The following is a 16,262-nucleotide window of genomic DNA, read 5'->3' as shown; positions in this document are numbered from 1 at the left end:
ACACATGTAGGTAAGGGTTTGTCAAATGCCTTTTGAAAATGTAGGTATGCTATAGGGATTGGCTAAGTCCCTCACATAAGATTCTTCAGGAATTTAAAGTATCATGGGAAAGGAAGCAATGTCCTATTGTGGATTTGAAACATATTGAAAAATAAGAAGTGAAACAAAATTGTTTTCCTAATGAAGAGGAATTAATATAAGAGTGCACCAAGGACCTGCACTATCTGATAAAAAGCAATGGAGTAAAGTGATGCCACACAATTGTTTAAAGTTGTTAAAGCACAAGCAGATTGGGAGGAATTGCTGGAGGACTTTGCAAGACCTGGGGATTGGGTATGGAAATGGCAGAAAAAATTTTAAATGATTTCCCTGGACTTTAAGCTATACCTATGATTTGAGGGAATTTGATTTGATCAACTGCTGTTTCCAGCTGGGTCTTACATGGAATATGCTAGAATGGACCAATTCAGAACTTAAGAGAACTTTTTAGATTAGGTTTACAGAGCTACTCTAGAGTGTTCTTTGGGATTCACACTTAGCAATATAAAAGTAACTTAGTCTCCATCAAAGATCTGTTAAGAGGAGTCCAACTGGATAAAGAATGCTGACAAACTCAGATTGGTGAAAACAGTTGAAAACTGTAGACATTTCAATTAGCGACACAAGCCTTGATTTTAAGTGCAAGTCAAAGTTGAAAATTTGTATGTTGGACGTGAAGCCAAAACTAGGAAGGTAGAAATGATTCAGAATATGACTGCAAGAATTACCGGTATTGGGAGGAAGAGTACTCATCCAACAATGCTGGCAAGTTACACTGGCTACTGATTAAAGAAAGGCGCAGTTTAAATGATGATTTTGACATTCAAGTTGCTTTCTAACTACAAACTCACATATTATACAATGTTATGTACCAAATATTTATCAGAGAAAATTACAATTGTCAGGATGGCTGCATGTCAGGATTGATGAAAATAGTTTCTGACTTCTGAGAACTCCCCCCTCCCTCAGGAATCACTAAGGATGGCAAATGGACCAAATGGTGCTCAGCTGCCTGCTAGCCCTGTGTTTTCTTAATTACTCCTGATTAACATACCTTTTGTCCTATCTGGGAGCAGGGCTTGAGAACAACCAAAGCCAGACAAAGCTACAGAAGGGACTTCAAAGAGGAAAATCTGTGAAAATGGTCACCTTCCTTGCCTCAAGAAGGTACACTGGAGTTTGTAAAGGAAAGAGCTGAAATCAATGGCTGGGAAGAAAAGAAGTTATTTGATTATATATATATATATATATATATATATATATATATATATATATATATATATATATATATATAAAGTAGAGCACAGGGCTCTGCTCTCACTTCTCTGTCTTTCTCTCTGCGCACACACACTGCCAGCCCCCCCCCCCGGCTCTGGCCCCCCCTTTCTTCCCCAGCTCTACCCAAAACCTCTCTCTCAGAGCACATGGCTCTGCTTTCTTAGGCTCTTCTTTCTTTCTTTCTCTGCTCCCCCCTTCTTCTTCAGCTCTACCCCAAAGCGTCCCTCTTCCTCTGAACACCACTATCCTTTCTTTCTCTCATTGATTCCCATCTAAACACACACACTGATACATACAGCATTGTGATACCTGTATTAAGTGCTGTGAGCCTATATATACATATGCAAATACAATATACTTTCTATATCTATCCAAATCCATGTGGATTGTGTATTCTTTGGGAACCCACTGCCTCTGTGAACTGGACCATCCCTAGACAACGAATGCTGACAACAATCTTCTCAGGGATGTCTGAGGGTACCATCTGTCTAAATGATGAGAAAAACCTGCTGGAGGGCATGACCTCCTTTGGTAACTGCCCCCAGTCTTAAATAGCCGCCCTCAAAAGCAAAGTTGATACTTTGTTTCAACTGGTTATGTTGGATTTCTGTCAAATAGTGGTGATTGCTGGTCATGGTATACTTGGGGGGGGGGGGGGGGGCTGGGTTTTTCAAACCTCTGCAGCATAGAGCAGGGATCTGCCTATTCTACATCAAATAGTCTACCTGAGATTAGTTGTAAAGATGAGGTACACACAGATTTCACTTTTATTAATGCATGTTCAATAAATATTAAAACATTAGTGGATTTTTAAAAAAAACCTTGAGTGGTTTATGTCACAGAAAGATCTATATATATGTCTATTTCTATTCTATAACTTTGTATTGCAAATTACTATGTAAGCCATATTGAGCCTGCATTGTGTGGGAAAGCAAGGGGTACAAATGTAATAATAATAACTATATACATATATATACACATACACACATACATATCGAAACTACATTCAAACAGAATACCACCCCTCAATCAAATTCAAAACAGAGATCTTCAAACACAGTACAAGGAATCAAACATTACAAACAGAATACAAAGACAAAATGAACTGGCAACCCTAAGTCAAACTCAGCAAATATTGCAACACTGAAGAAATAAAAAGAGAAATGCCTTTTCCCTCATATACTGAATACAAAGCCCATTTCTAGTGTACATTTCCCAAAGCTAACATATCCCAGTTACTAAATTCAAAACACTAAAAACATTCAAAGGTAGAAAATACTTTGCCACCATGCTGGTCCCAGTTTCTTTTCTGTTTTCCTGCCTTCTGCTCTTTCCATCGACTGCTGTCCATTTGTCATTTCTTCTCTCATCTCCTGTCTTGCTCCATTCCCTCGCTACACCCATCTTTGACACACTTATTTCTCTTTTAGCGCTTTCCTCCCTTTTTTCCTTTTCACTCTCTCATCTTCCAGTTCATTTTTTTTTACTTTCACCTATCAACTATCCATAGCCTTCTCTCATCCCATAGCTGTCCCATTACTGATCTTTCCTTCCATAACTTCCATTCTGTCCTCATTATCTTGAGCTCCCCACCCCCATGGCCTCTCCCATATTGTTCCAATGTCCCCAGCATCTCTCCTCCTTACTACTACTACTTAGCATTTCTATAGCGCTGCCAGGGTTACGCAGCGCTGTACAAGTTTAAACATGGGGAAGGACGGTCCCTGCTCAAGAGAGCTTACAATCTAAAGGTAACAAACTATGTAGTCAGTGTAGGTATCATGAATGGGGAAGGTGGTTAGGCACCAAAAGCAAGGGAGAAGAGATGGGCTTTGAGTAAGGACTTGAAAATGGGCAGGGAAGGCGCATGGCGTATGGGCTCGGGAAGTCTGTTCCAGGCATAAGGTGATGCGAGGCAGAAGGGGCGGAGTCTGGAGTTAGCGGTGGTGGAGAAGGGTATAGATAGGAGTGATTTGTTCTGAGAGCGGAGGTTACGGGTGGGAACATACGGGGAGAGGAGGGTAGAGAGGTAATGGGGGGCTGCAGATTGAGTGCACTTGAATGTCAATAGGAGAAGCTTGAACTGTATACGGTAGCGGATCGGGAGCCAGTGAAGCGACTTGAGGAGAGGGATGATATGAGAGTATCGGTTCACGCGATAACCTCTCTGTTCTTATTCTCTACCTGTCCCCACCAATGGTCTTACATGTGTCTCTTTCTCCTTCCCTTGTCCATTTCTCCCTGCCTCCCCTCCCTCCTACCCTGGGGCCAACACCTCCTTTCCTCAGGGTCAAACAGCTTTCTCTCCCTCCACCACGAGTCCAACATCTCTCCTCCCTCCTCTCTGCCCCCTCCCTTGGGTCCAATATTTCCATCTTTCTTCCTTCCCTTACCCACCCTGCCCCACATTTAAAATCTCTCTCTTGCTTCTGCCCCAGGTCTAGTACTGCTCCTTTCCCTCAACCCCTCTTCTTCCCTGCCCACAAATCAGTACCTCCCCCTATTGCTCTCTCTCCTCCCCCCCTCCTTTAAAACCTGCATTTCTCTGGAAAAAGGTCACCAGCCGTGACCATAATCTGCTTAAGCTGTTCAAACTCTGTGCCTGCTCTCTGCTGCATCCCGCCCCCTTCTGATGCAACTTCCTATTTCTGCAAGAGCGGGATGCAACTTAAACAGATCGCTGGCAGTGACTTTCTCCAGAAAAATGCAGGTTTTAAAGAGAGGTGTTCAGCAACAGAGAGAAAAAAAAAAGAAAGGGAGGAGCAGTGTCAGATATTGAGGGGAGGGGGTAAAAGATGAGGGGAGAACAAAAGTACTGGACCACCAATTGCTCTGGGCCCCTGGGCACTGCCTGGTCTGACAGCCCCAGTATTTTCCTGTCACCAGAGACATCACAATCTAAGTTTGTGCCTGAACCAATTGAGAACTAAATAATTTGCCCAAGATCACAAGAGCAGTAACAGGATTTGAACTAGGCTTGAGCACATATAAAATGAAATGAAAGCACACCTGCTCTTACAGGCTACTGTCAAGTGTAGCACTTAAAACACTTTGGGTTTTGGTGATTGTCTCAAATATTGGGTTGGGATGGTATTGTCTTTGGACATGGGTGAAGCAGTCCTTGTGTGCTTTGTAGAAGTATGCAAAGTAAAAAAAAAAAAAAGTTCAGTTCAGGCTAACTTAAAAGAATTTTTCCTGAATTGCAGGAGTTGTTCTTGCTCATTTCACCTATTCATTCTACATGCCTGCTAGAGTAAGTATGCAAATCAATTGTTCACACCTTAATTGTTAGGTATACACATGTAAAAGCTGTTTGCAAACATTAAATTTTTAGGCATCCAAATGAACCAAGTCTGTTAGGTCATCTGTCTCTGTCATCATGCTTTGTATTCCAGTTTGCATCGTCATCTTTTATATTGTGAGTTTTTTTTATTTGATTGTAAACTTCTGAATTATGTGCCAGGAAGAAAGCATATAGATGTTTTATGAGTAAAATACTCTGGGTGCTATATTAGGCACCACCACACAGCAAAAGGATCATGGAGTCCTTCCAGAAATACAGGAAAATTCTCAGCTTAGTGTAAGACAGCAGCCAAAAAGACAAAAATGGCTGTTAAGAATTACTCACACAGGAAGAGAACATATTTCTTTGTTAAATCCACGGAAGAACCATGTCTCATCATCACATGTTCTAGCTGCTACAGTGTTACCAGAACGTACAGAGAAAACCAACAAACACAAAAAGAGGACTGAACAGATATCTTAAAAGGCTGAGTATAAGGTGACCAGCTTGGAGGGAGGGAGGGGGGGGGAGAGAGAGAGAGAGAGAAAGAGAGAGAATGTGATAGGTGGTTTACAAAATTAGGAGTAGAACAAGGAACAGGCAATGATATTTTACTCTTATCAAATACTACTAGGAGTAGAGAACATTTCATAAAAGTAGCATCAGTGGCGTAGCAAGGGCGGGGCGGTGGGGGTGGTCTGCCCCGGGTGTCAACGGGTGGGGGGGTGCATCCGTCCACCCCCCCCCCGGCGCAGCGCCTGCCCCCCGACACGGTCCCCACCTGTCTACGAGCTCCATCCATCTGCAGCGCTCCTGTAAAAATTGCTTCGTCGGCCCTTCCCTCACTCACTCTGTCCCGCCCTCTGACGTAACTTCCTATTTCCTCAAGGGCGGGATAGAGTGAGTGAGGGAAGGGCCGATGAAGCGATTTTTACAGCAGCGCTGCAGATGGATGGAGCTCGTAGACAGGTGGGGACCGTGTCGGGGTCCATGCCAGTGGGGGGGTGTCGTGTTGGTCTGCACCCGGGGGGGGGGGGGGGGTGGTGCAGCGGTGATCCGCCCCGGGTGGCAGCCGCCTCCGCTACGCCACTGAGTAGCATATTTAGAACACATTTTTGAAAGTTTGTTTTCAGTCAGCAAATAGTTGTACTGAGAAATTTGTTACTGGAGAATGAGGTAAAGGTTACTGATTTCAAACAGATAGCATGGACAACTTTCTGCAACCCAGTCCAAAAATGTTAGCAGCCAGATAGGTGTCTGTGTTTTCTTTTGGGGAGTGAGCAATACACAATAGCCTTGCCTACCACCATCTGAAAGAACTTTGTTGAAAGTGACCAGTCTCGATCACTAGAAATATTGTTGGCTTGATGGACCATTGGCATTTATATTCTGACATTCTGTTCCGTTTATGATATACATGGATACCAATGGCAGGTAAAGGTAATTTTAACCCTATCTCTACCAAGGACTACTATTAAAGACCCCCTTCAGGTGGATGGTAGAAACAAACTTTCAATCTCACTGTCAACAAGTAAAGGAATCTCAAATCAAACTGGACTGGGAAAGGCTAAGGGTGAGCTACAGAAGAATCAATGAAATCAGAGGTACAACCCTGGAAAGAGATTTGAGTAATTATCCACACGCAGAAAATGTGGTCTTGTAACCAGTCATACGCACACTTTCTATTCTCCAGCACAATGCACCAAACCCTTGGAGAGAAACCTATGTTGCTAATATGCACATTACAAAAAATGAAACAACAACATATGCTTTATTTTATTGAACATTAGTTTAATACCATATCAAAACACCTTAACTAATTGTGAAAGCCTTGCAGCTTTCAGAACAATTTGTTGTAAAGATTTTATTTTATTTTTTTATTTAATATATAAATACAGAAGCCTCGCCCACATGAGGTGGGGCCCTTTATTTGAATGTTTCAATGGCTAAAATGTTCTCATGTGTATCTTGGCTGTTAAAATCAAATATGTTTTTCTCTTTTCCTCCCCCAAACAAAATGTCCAGCAGGGTGTGAAGAAAAAGACAAAGGTACTGGTTCTAGGACACTTGTGGTTCCAGATCCAAAGGACTCCACTCCGGAGAAAAACAGGAGGGCACAAGAGTATGAGGGAAACTTAAAAACTAAAGCAAAAGAAGGGGGTGTGAGGAAAGGAAGAGTCAAAGAATTGGGTTGGCAGGAAAGGAAAAAAAACCTCCCATTTGAAGCATTTTTTTTTTGGCAACTAGAATGAGTCAGAAAAAAAATGAAAACAGAAAAGAAATAAACATAGGATTCTAGCAAAGATAATAGAAAGACAGATGAAAGAAAATGGAACAACGGAATTTGGAGAGAGAATTAAATAGAGGCAAAACACAAAAGAAATAAGATGTTTACAAAGTAATATATAGAGGATGGGGGGAAAAAAAACAAAGATGGAGAGCTTGTTTATTTGGCTATCAGTCAGCAGGTTTCAACAGCCATAGCAAAAAGAATTCTCCTGTGTAAACATCAGCGGCACAACACAGCATCCACGGAAAAACTGTTCCTGTAAACACTTGAAAGACAGACCCACAAAGCCTTCCCCCAATCAGATTCAGCACCTGACCTCTGCTCACCGTATCTTCCTTCAGATGCTTCTTCCCCCACCCCCTTTCCCCTCCCCATTTCTCTTTACACAGTTTTGTGTCCTCAGTGGAAAAGACAACTCCTCCCCTTTCCCATCTATTAAAAAAAAAAAAAAAAGAGAAGTCAGAATTCAGGTCAGTGCAAAATGCCAGTCAACGTGCAACACGCAGGATGCGTGAATCCCGTATCATCTCCATTGTGGCATAAAACGTCTCTTGCTCCCTTCTTTGCTGCTATTTTCTACTTCCTTAGCATATAAATAAAACTCCTCTCTGGCAAGCACCTTAAGATGGGGTCCCTGCTCCTTTCCATCATCACAAGGCATTCAGTAGCTAATCATCACAGCATTTTAACTCATCACAAATTGCCTTTCAGCTTGGATTATTTTCCTGGTTCGTGCTTTCACTCTCTTCCCCCATTCGTCACACTTTGGAGGGGAAGACTGGGAGCACCACAGTGCCACCCCCGGCACGCTGACGTCAGGACCATCCATATTGTCTCCTTCCTTGGTTTTCCTATCATTTTCACAATAAAAAAAGGAGAAAATAATCCCACCCAAAAAGTCAAATATAGGTTGATGTTATCTGTGCAGAGTCAAGTTCTGTAGGAAGGATCCAAGTGTTGTGGGTGGTTGGGGGTGGCAGGAGTGGTACGAAGGTAAAGCAGGATGCCCTGTAAGAAGAAACAGAACTAAGCATTAGTTATAGGAAAACAGTCAACAAGATGGCATAGGACAGATCTTGATAAAATTTCTTAGATCTAGGAGCCAGCCCAAAAATCTAAGTCTTAGAAGCCATACTAAGAATGACTGGAATTATTTAGGCTTGTTTATAAAATCACATATACCATGCTCACTGTTATGTACAGCAAGCTATTACATTAGCAGGGAAGGAGCTCTTCCCCATTGCCCACTCATAGCCTATCTGGCAATGGAGAGAGGCGGCTGTGGTTGCTGAGACAACGGGAGAGAGACTAAAGCTGCAGCTACTAGGGGTAAATGGAGTGCACCCATCCACCTACCCCTAGAAGAAGCAGCCTTAGCCTCTCTCTGCTGCCCACCTGTCCCAATGAGCTGTAGATTTTAACCTCTCCCCACTGTTTGTCCACATGCTAAAGCCTCTCTTCAGCACCTACCCAGCCACCCCAGCAGCCTTGGTGTCACATCCCCACCCTCAGCAGTAGCCAAATCTCTACCCTACCACCCCCCCCCCCCCCAAAAAAAAAAGCAATAACCTTTCTCAATACCCTCTTGCCCCTCCCTCCAGCAGGAGCCTCACAATCCTGTCCCCCCCAATCTGGAATAGCCTCTTCTTCCTACCCCACCCTCGAAAAAAAAAAAAGAAAGAACCAGACAAATTTTAAATGGATCCTACCAACAGGGCTGCTAGAGAACCTCCTTCTCAGCAATAATTCTCCTTATGGGCTGCTTCTGCTCCATGTGAGCTGCCTTTCCAGGGTGGACAATCCCTCCCCCAACTCTGCCTCTCTCTCCCTGTCCCCAAGCAACACCCCTCCCACCCAGTTCCATCTCTATCCCTGCAACTAGTACACACTGTATAATTATACTACAGCAAGAGACCCTCACTGGATCCACCGGAAGGGTGGAAGGCCAGATTTTAGGACTCAGGCTGTAAAAATACCAGCTAGGTTTAAAAATCTATGACTGGCTGCGCAAGGACTTGCTTTTCCTGTAAGTTAATATGTGTCCCCGCTTGGGATCCATCCACTGGAATAGTGGTGGGTCAATTTACATACCTTAAATAGCTAAAACAACTGAAAAAGTACTGACTAGGCCAAACAACAAGAAAGTGATTTAATATTTGAGAATCTGCAAAAAGCAGGTCTGAACAATGAGTCCTGACACAAACTGGTACAACTGTCACTTTAAATCAGATGAACAAAATGGAGTCTATTAGTTTTGTATAGAAGGCTACAGAGGTTATACAGAGTTCTCAAGATGGTGTGAAAAGTATTGCGACACAGACAGATGTGGAACTGTTATCTCAACGCTTCCCAAAACATGCTGATAAGACTGTGTGGGAAAGTATCATCTCAGAAATTGAGAGCTAGGTATCTCACCATAGACTTCTATGGAGAGGTTTGTGTATAAAAGAGGGGACAAATTGCCATAGCTTTGGAATTTTCCCCAACGCTTCTGTCAGACGGCAGGGCTCTGTCCGGATGTACCCAGAATCTGTCTGCTGAATGTACCTGATTAAAGTCTGATGTGCAAATAAAATCCTTATTCCAAATGATGATTTGTGGGCTTAACTTAATGATGAAAGGCTGTAAGTATAAATGCTTCTGCTGTATCAGGCTATCACTCGCTGCATTATATAACTTGTAACCTAAATCCAGTTTGTCATAAGGCTGGTATCTGTTTCTTGCCAGTGCTGAGAGGCGGACTAATGCGGGTCTCTTAGGTCTAACGTCTCTCTCAGTGGCAACTCCTCTTAGAACTTCACAACCCCCTGATTGCCCCAGTTCTAGGGCTATTCAGAGATGGAGTCAGATTAAGGTCATTTAAGCCTTCTTGGGGGGGCTCGGGACCCCTTAATTCTGAACAACACACATCCCCCCATGGCTCTTCACTGCCTCCCCCAGCCAAGCCAGATTACTACAGATCCCTATTCAGACATAAAAGAACATAGATGGACCCTTCTTCAAGTACAGGATAAGTGACTACAAAGTAGAAATATATATAAATCAACCTGAAACCCCAAGAACCCAGACTCCTCATGAAGCACAACACTAGAACAGCAGAGGGAAACAGGTTTCCTCCTGTACAGTACAAGTTGTCAAAACAGTCTATTCCAGTCACTAAAAATAAAATAAAACTACTTTTCTTCCTTTGTTTTGTGATTTTATTTTTTCTGATCACACTGGTCCCAGACTGGTTCTCCTTTCCTCTGTTTCCAGGGCCTCTTGTCCATCTGGTATTTATGTTCACTGCCTGTTTTCTTCACTTCCTCTCCTACATTCATCTTTGACACTGATAATTCACATTCAGCTTTCTTCCATTTTTTTCTACCCCTTCTCAAATCTACTTCTCCATCTTTCCTCCCCCTCCAGCCATGTGCCAAGTCCCTTCACTCCATATATCTTCTCCTCTTCTTCCCTTCACCATCCATTTGATCCATTTCCCCTCTTTCATTCCCCTCCATCCATTAAATCTCCCTTCCTCTTTTCTTCCCTTTCTCCCATCCATGTGCCACATTTCCCCCTCATCCCTTCCCCTACATTCATGTGCATTTCCCACTCTTCCCTCCCTGCCATTGAATCTCCCCACCTCCCACAGTCCACCATCATTGAGTAGAGATGCGAGTAGAGAAGCCTATAGGCTGACGAAGGCCCCGCTAGGCACAACCCCTCAGATACATGTAATACATGTCAAATGGGGAGGGGCCAGCAGGGCCTTTGTCAGCTCATAGACTCAAAGGCTACTTATGTTACCACTGATGCTGGGCCTGCTCCTTTTTTGTTGTGTTCTTGCATAATCGGGACTCAGCAGATATAGAAGGTAGGCAGGGGGATCAGCCCTATGATCTGATGGCTGTCCTCCTATAGACAGCTGTCTCCATCATTCAGGGGACCTCATTTTGTGGGGGCAAAAGAGGCGCCAGTTCTGATTTTTTAGTCGCCATAGCAACCTGGTACCTAGGGTTTGTTGAGACCTGGCATAAGATAACAAGTCCACTGGTCAACCAGAATATGGCAGCCCAGCACCATGGATACTTTCTACCTATAAAGAAAAAACTCAACTTACTGCAAAAAGATTCCTCTCATCATCACATTCTGGGGTCCTTTTATAAAGGCGCACTGAAAAATGGCTTGCGGTAGTGCAGGTGTGGGTTTTGGGCACACGCTGATCCATTTTTTAGCGCTCCTGTAAAAATGACCTTTTTAAAAATTTTTGCTGAAAATGGACATGCGGCAAAATAAAAATTGTTGCGCGTCCATTTTAGGTCTGAGACCTTACCGCCAGCCATTGACCTAGCAATAAAGACTCACGCAATAACCAGGTGGTAATGGCCTACGAGTGCCAAAACTTACTTGGGCGCATCTGTTACGTGCGCCCGAAAATAAATATTTTTCGGACGCGCGTCAAAAATGAAATTACCACAAGAGCTACTTCGGTAGTCGGGCAGTAACTCCATTTTGGCGTGCATAGACACTTACGCAGCTTAGTAAAAGGTCCCCTCTATCATTTAAACAGACACAGTTGGTACACTCAATACCATCCCTGCACTAATAGTACACTCTGAAATCCAGCATATTTGGGGAAACAGAAGCAGGATATAATGGTACAATATGACCTCCAGGCTCTTAAACTGCTCGCTCTCTCTTCCTGCTATAATACTTTAGATCCTGACATTGCTGTATTACCCCTATTCCTTTGCCAAGAACTGTTTGTCCAATGCTCTTTTTCATCCTGAAACAGTTTTTGCCTATCACCTGCCAGAGAAGCAGGCTGATTATCAGGAAAGCCAGGGTTAAATCACGCTGCTGCTCTGTGTGATCTTGGGCAAAATCAACCCTATACAACCTCAAACATAAACTTACATTGTAAGCCCTCTGGGGACAGGGAAATATCTACTGTACTTGAATGTAATTCACCATGAGCTATAAACAAAAAGGCATGAGCTAAAGTCACATTAGGATACTATTCAATGTATCCGTCTTTTCTGTGAAGAAATGCTGCAGCGCAAGTCTAACTTGCTCTGCAACTTTACATGAACACCCTTATTCTAGAACTTCTACTCCTCCAAAAATATATCCTGTGGTCCTCCTTGACAAACTACTTATAACACTAATACAATTGCCTATCTCCTTATCTCAGAGAGCCTCAACACAAACATAGGCAGTTTTTCTTCATAATTTAAAGAATTTTTCTGGGAGCAGGAGGGTCTGAGACTATGAATGGTATGGAGAAGTGCAGCAAGCGTCAAACTGAGGCTCAGTTTCATAAGCCTGGTGGCTCAGCAGTGCACTGCCATGCAGAGGACTAGGCAAGGGCGTAGCTACGTGGGGCCACGGGGGCATGGGTCCCCGTAGATTTGGCCATAGCCCCCCGCCGCCAACCCCTTCAACCTCCCCTCCCGCCGCCAACCCTCCCCCACCGCCATTGGGTACCTTTGCTGGCAGGGGTCCCCAACCCCCACCAGCTGAAGTCCTCTTCTCCGGCGCGGCCGCATTACTTATCTGCAAGGGCAGGCTTCTGTTTCTGTGAGTCTGACGTACTGCACGTACAGCAACGTGCCGGAGAAGAGGACTTCGGCTGGCGGGGGAGGGTTGGCGGCAGCGGGAAGAGGGGGGGGTCTAAAGGTTTGGCGCTGGGGGGGGGGGTCACAGGTGGTGGTGGTGGCGGCGGGGAGGTAAAAAATGGCAGGGGGGTCATCGGTGCCTGGGGGGGGGGGCTAAAATGTGCCCCCTCACCTCGGGCTCTGGACCCCCCTCCCGCCGAAGTCTGGCTACGCCCCTAGGACTAGGGTTTAAATTCCCAGATCATGTCTTCCACTTCCTAAGCCAACAGAAGCTAGGAGTATTGTGAAGAGGAAAAACAGTCTTAGTCATCATGTTAAATCCAGCTACTGATGTAAAGGCCTAGGACTGAAGGAAAGAGCACTGGCACTTTGGTGCAAATGGACAGTCTGAGCAAGTTAGGAGATAAATCCTTGGGCAGTTGGACAGCTCACAGCACCAAGCTACAGCCCTGATTTTGACTGCATATATTTATAAAAGGAATTTCAGTAGCAAGACTGGAGAAATGGGGGTGGGTGTGAGAAGATGCAACCCAGACTCAAGAGGTAAACACCTGATTATTCTTTAGGCTACTTAGCTCCTGCAATACAAGTCAGTTAAGCCCAAACCATGACACTGTAGCTAACCAACTTTCTTACAGAGAGCACAGTTAAAGACATTTAATACTCATGCTATTGAACAAGCAGCATTTATCTGCTTATTCCTCCCTCCTCATGACAATCAGCTGGTCACTGAGTTCATAAGCAGGCGAGCTATCAAATGGCATTAAGCAACAACAGAAGATAAAAATATATATCTTCTGGCATGGGTGGGGGGGGGGGGGGGGGGGGGGGTGAGTGAGTGAATAATGGAGAAATTATGACAACCTGATCATTTTTTTTTCCTTTAGTCCTACCAGACCAATCCAGAACAAGTGGGTGCCCACCAGCAGATGGAGACAGGAAAAAAAAAAAACAATAGTTCCCTGTGATTCGCCCCTTCAGGGCTCCATACAGACACAGATAACCCGTATTTCAACTGAAAAAGTAGAATGTGATTCACATGAATGATCATATGCCATGTGTGATCTGCAGATGAATTATACACAAAGGAGCCAAGTGAGCACCATACAGCCAAATATTTGGTGAAGGGGGCTGATAAAAATAATTAAGGAGGCAAGTTACGACAGCATCATAAGCTGAACACTTGATTGCTGAAGCCTACAGAGGCAAATTCACATTCTACAGTGAAAAAACAACCAGAAAACAACCTGGTTACTCCACAAGGAGATATCCCTTAAAGCTATACACCTCTACTCAAATGTCAAAGACATCCAGACCTGTAGGAAACAGGCCCCATCTTACTCCAATAACATATAGCTTCTCAACTAAGTGAGGAGCTGTGTCAGCGTCAGACAAAGTAAGACTGAAGAACTTTTACCCTGCAATTCATCTTTCTAAGTAATGGTAAGATACAGGAACAAACTGAAGGGAATTAAAACCAGTAATATCCAAATAGGAAGGGTTTCTGGATTGGTCTGGTAGGACTAAAGAAAAAGAAAATTATATCAGGTAAGCCATTCCTCCTTCCATAGCCGTCCTAGCAGACCGATCCAGAACAAGTGGGAGGTAGCAAAGCACTTCTAATTATGGGAGGGACCACCAAGACTGGCTGGAAATTTGCACCAGAGCCAAATAAGTGGCCCGGGAAAAGGGGAACAATGGGAGTCAGTACAGACATCTCCACCCCTTAAGGACAGAATCAGAGAACTGATCAGGAAACCCCCTGAAAGTAACACCCAATCATGGCTACCAATGACTGGGGAGATACCCCAGAAATGCATGCCAACAAAATTTGAAGGAATCAAAGGAGAAACTGCCACAGTACAAAACCAAGACCAAAGTTGTAGAAGATCCAGGGAAGAGATGCATAAACCAAAATGCTGCAAGAGAAAGGAGTGGAGTACACAGGTTCTTCTAGATCTAGTAAAAGAAAATTCCAGACTTCCCAAGCGGAGAAAGATACAGACCATCCTTAGATGTCATATCCATGAAAAGAAAGGTGCAGACACCCTACTGAGGCAGCCTGGACAGAGAAATCATATTAATTTGTTAATTCTGTTTAACTTTGGTTCAGTCCTGCAAGTGGTAGAATGTCATCTGGTTTTAATTACTCAAAGGTCTAGCTTTTGCTAGACTAGAGGTTAGAAAGGTCAGAGAGAAATAAAACTTTCTTTGTCCCTTTTTGAGTGATGGATTGTTAATGCTAGTTCATAGGCATAATAAATAAACCACATCTGGATGCCATTCTAAGCAAGGCATACTGGACAGTCTCGAGGGGATCAGCAAGCAGGCAGTTTTAAAAGATTAGGCTAAAGGCTGTTTAGAAGGAGATAGTTTAGATTTAAATATTCTTGATGATTTAGATTTTGTCTTATAAGGAATTCTGATTTTTGCTTATTTTAAAATATGTTTTATTCTGTTTAATTAATAAGTTCTATTCCTATATGTAAAATATCTTTTCAATTCAGTGTTTACATTGTCTGACTTTGCAAGTGAGATTTGTCTGCAGTTTAAGAGGTCATCTGGTTTGAATTATCCACAGTCCTAGCTAGGTGAAAGAGGTCAGGAAAAGTCAACTCTTCTCCTTGATGGATTATAGTTAAGTGTAGGACTGGTCTCCTGAAAGTAATAACAAACCATGTCTGTGTGCCATTAAGCAAGACTGGCCCCTTGGCCCCTTAATGAATGCCAGAGTCCGGTTAGTATTTTAAGTTAACTGGGAATCTGAGAATTTAATAATAATAAAATGCAGGAGATAGGTGCCACATTGTCTAGTTTGAGAGGCCCCAGGTCATAGGTCAGTTTAGGAAATATCAAACCTATGTAACTGATATTTTGAGTAAATGTGTAGAGATAATTAGTTCAAGACAGGGTAATCAATCTATTCTTTACCATCTGGTGAGAAAGGGGGGCTAGAGGGGTTTAGGACCCTATATAAATGAGAACAGAAGCAGCTTACGTTAGAGAAGGAGCCGAGACGAGAGACACAAGACACAAGACACAGAGAGCTCAAGAGAAGGAGAGAGCTAGTGCTGATGTCCTACTTTGTTTGCTGGCAAATAAAGAAGATTTCTCTCTCATTCTGGTGTGTGGTGTTTGACTCCTGAAGTACCAGAGATTCTGCTAACAATAGTGGTAATTCCTGCATTACTACAAAGTGGGGAAATTAACACAGGAAGAAAATTGTGAAAAGTAAGGGAAAGCAAGAGATACTATATGTATGAGCTATATGTAGGAAACCCCCAAAAGGTTGACAGCAGGTTTTCTCATTCCATAGAAAGTTCTACCAATAATGGAAACCACACATTAGTTTCTAGAAGAGTAGCATTCGAGAACACTACAGCCCCCAAAAGCAGGGAGACCCCTCCATGCAACTAGAACTGATGAGTCATTCACTAGTGGAATGTCTCCCAATCAGGGATAAACACTAGGATAGAAATGATGAAGATACAATTTCCCCCTGGAATCCTAGAAGAACGAGTTTGGATTAATACTTTCTTCTCATGGGAAGCAAGGTAAAGACTACCTTACTTGCTTTCCGTGAGAGCAGTTTATAAACTGTGAACCCCAGTAGAGCAAACCAGAGCCTGAGACAGAGGCTAAATGAGAAGGAATTCTTACCTAGAGGGCTACAAGGAGACAGTGTGTTGGGAGAATGAGCATTCATTCCTCTCTCAAAAGTGTACAGATTCCCTCTACAAGAGAAACTATTTGTGATACTTGCAAAAAAAAA

General features: G+C 43.4%; 1 protein-coding gene across 2 annotated transcripts in view; it reads right to left on the bottom strand.

Moving 5' to 3' along the window:
• Nucleotides 1-6,352: 6,352 nt before the first annotated feature.
• The window catches only part of ZNRF1 (zinc and ring finger 1), a 339,600-nt gene continuing 329,690 nt past the window's right edge, over nt 6,353-16,262 (bottom strand). For both annotated transcript variants that reach the window (XR_003942198.1, XM_030203635.1), the window contains one exon: nt 6,353-7,898. The gene's annotated coding sequence lies outside the window, so the exon portion shown is untranslated. The remainder of the gene's footprint in view (nt 7,899-16,262) is intronic.

This window comes from Microcaecilia unicolor, chromosome 5 (assembly GCF_901765095.1).
Source record: "Microcaecilia unicolor chromosome 5, aMicUni1.1, whole genome shotgun sequence".
NCBI classification, from domain to species: Eukaryota; Metazoa; Chordata; class Amphibia; order Gymnophiona; family Siphonopidae; genus Microcaecilia; species Microcaecilia unicolor.
The sequence above is the reverse complement of the archived record's forward strand: the minus strand, read 5'-3'. Positions and strand labels throughout refer to the sequence as shown.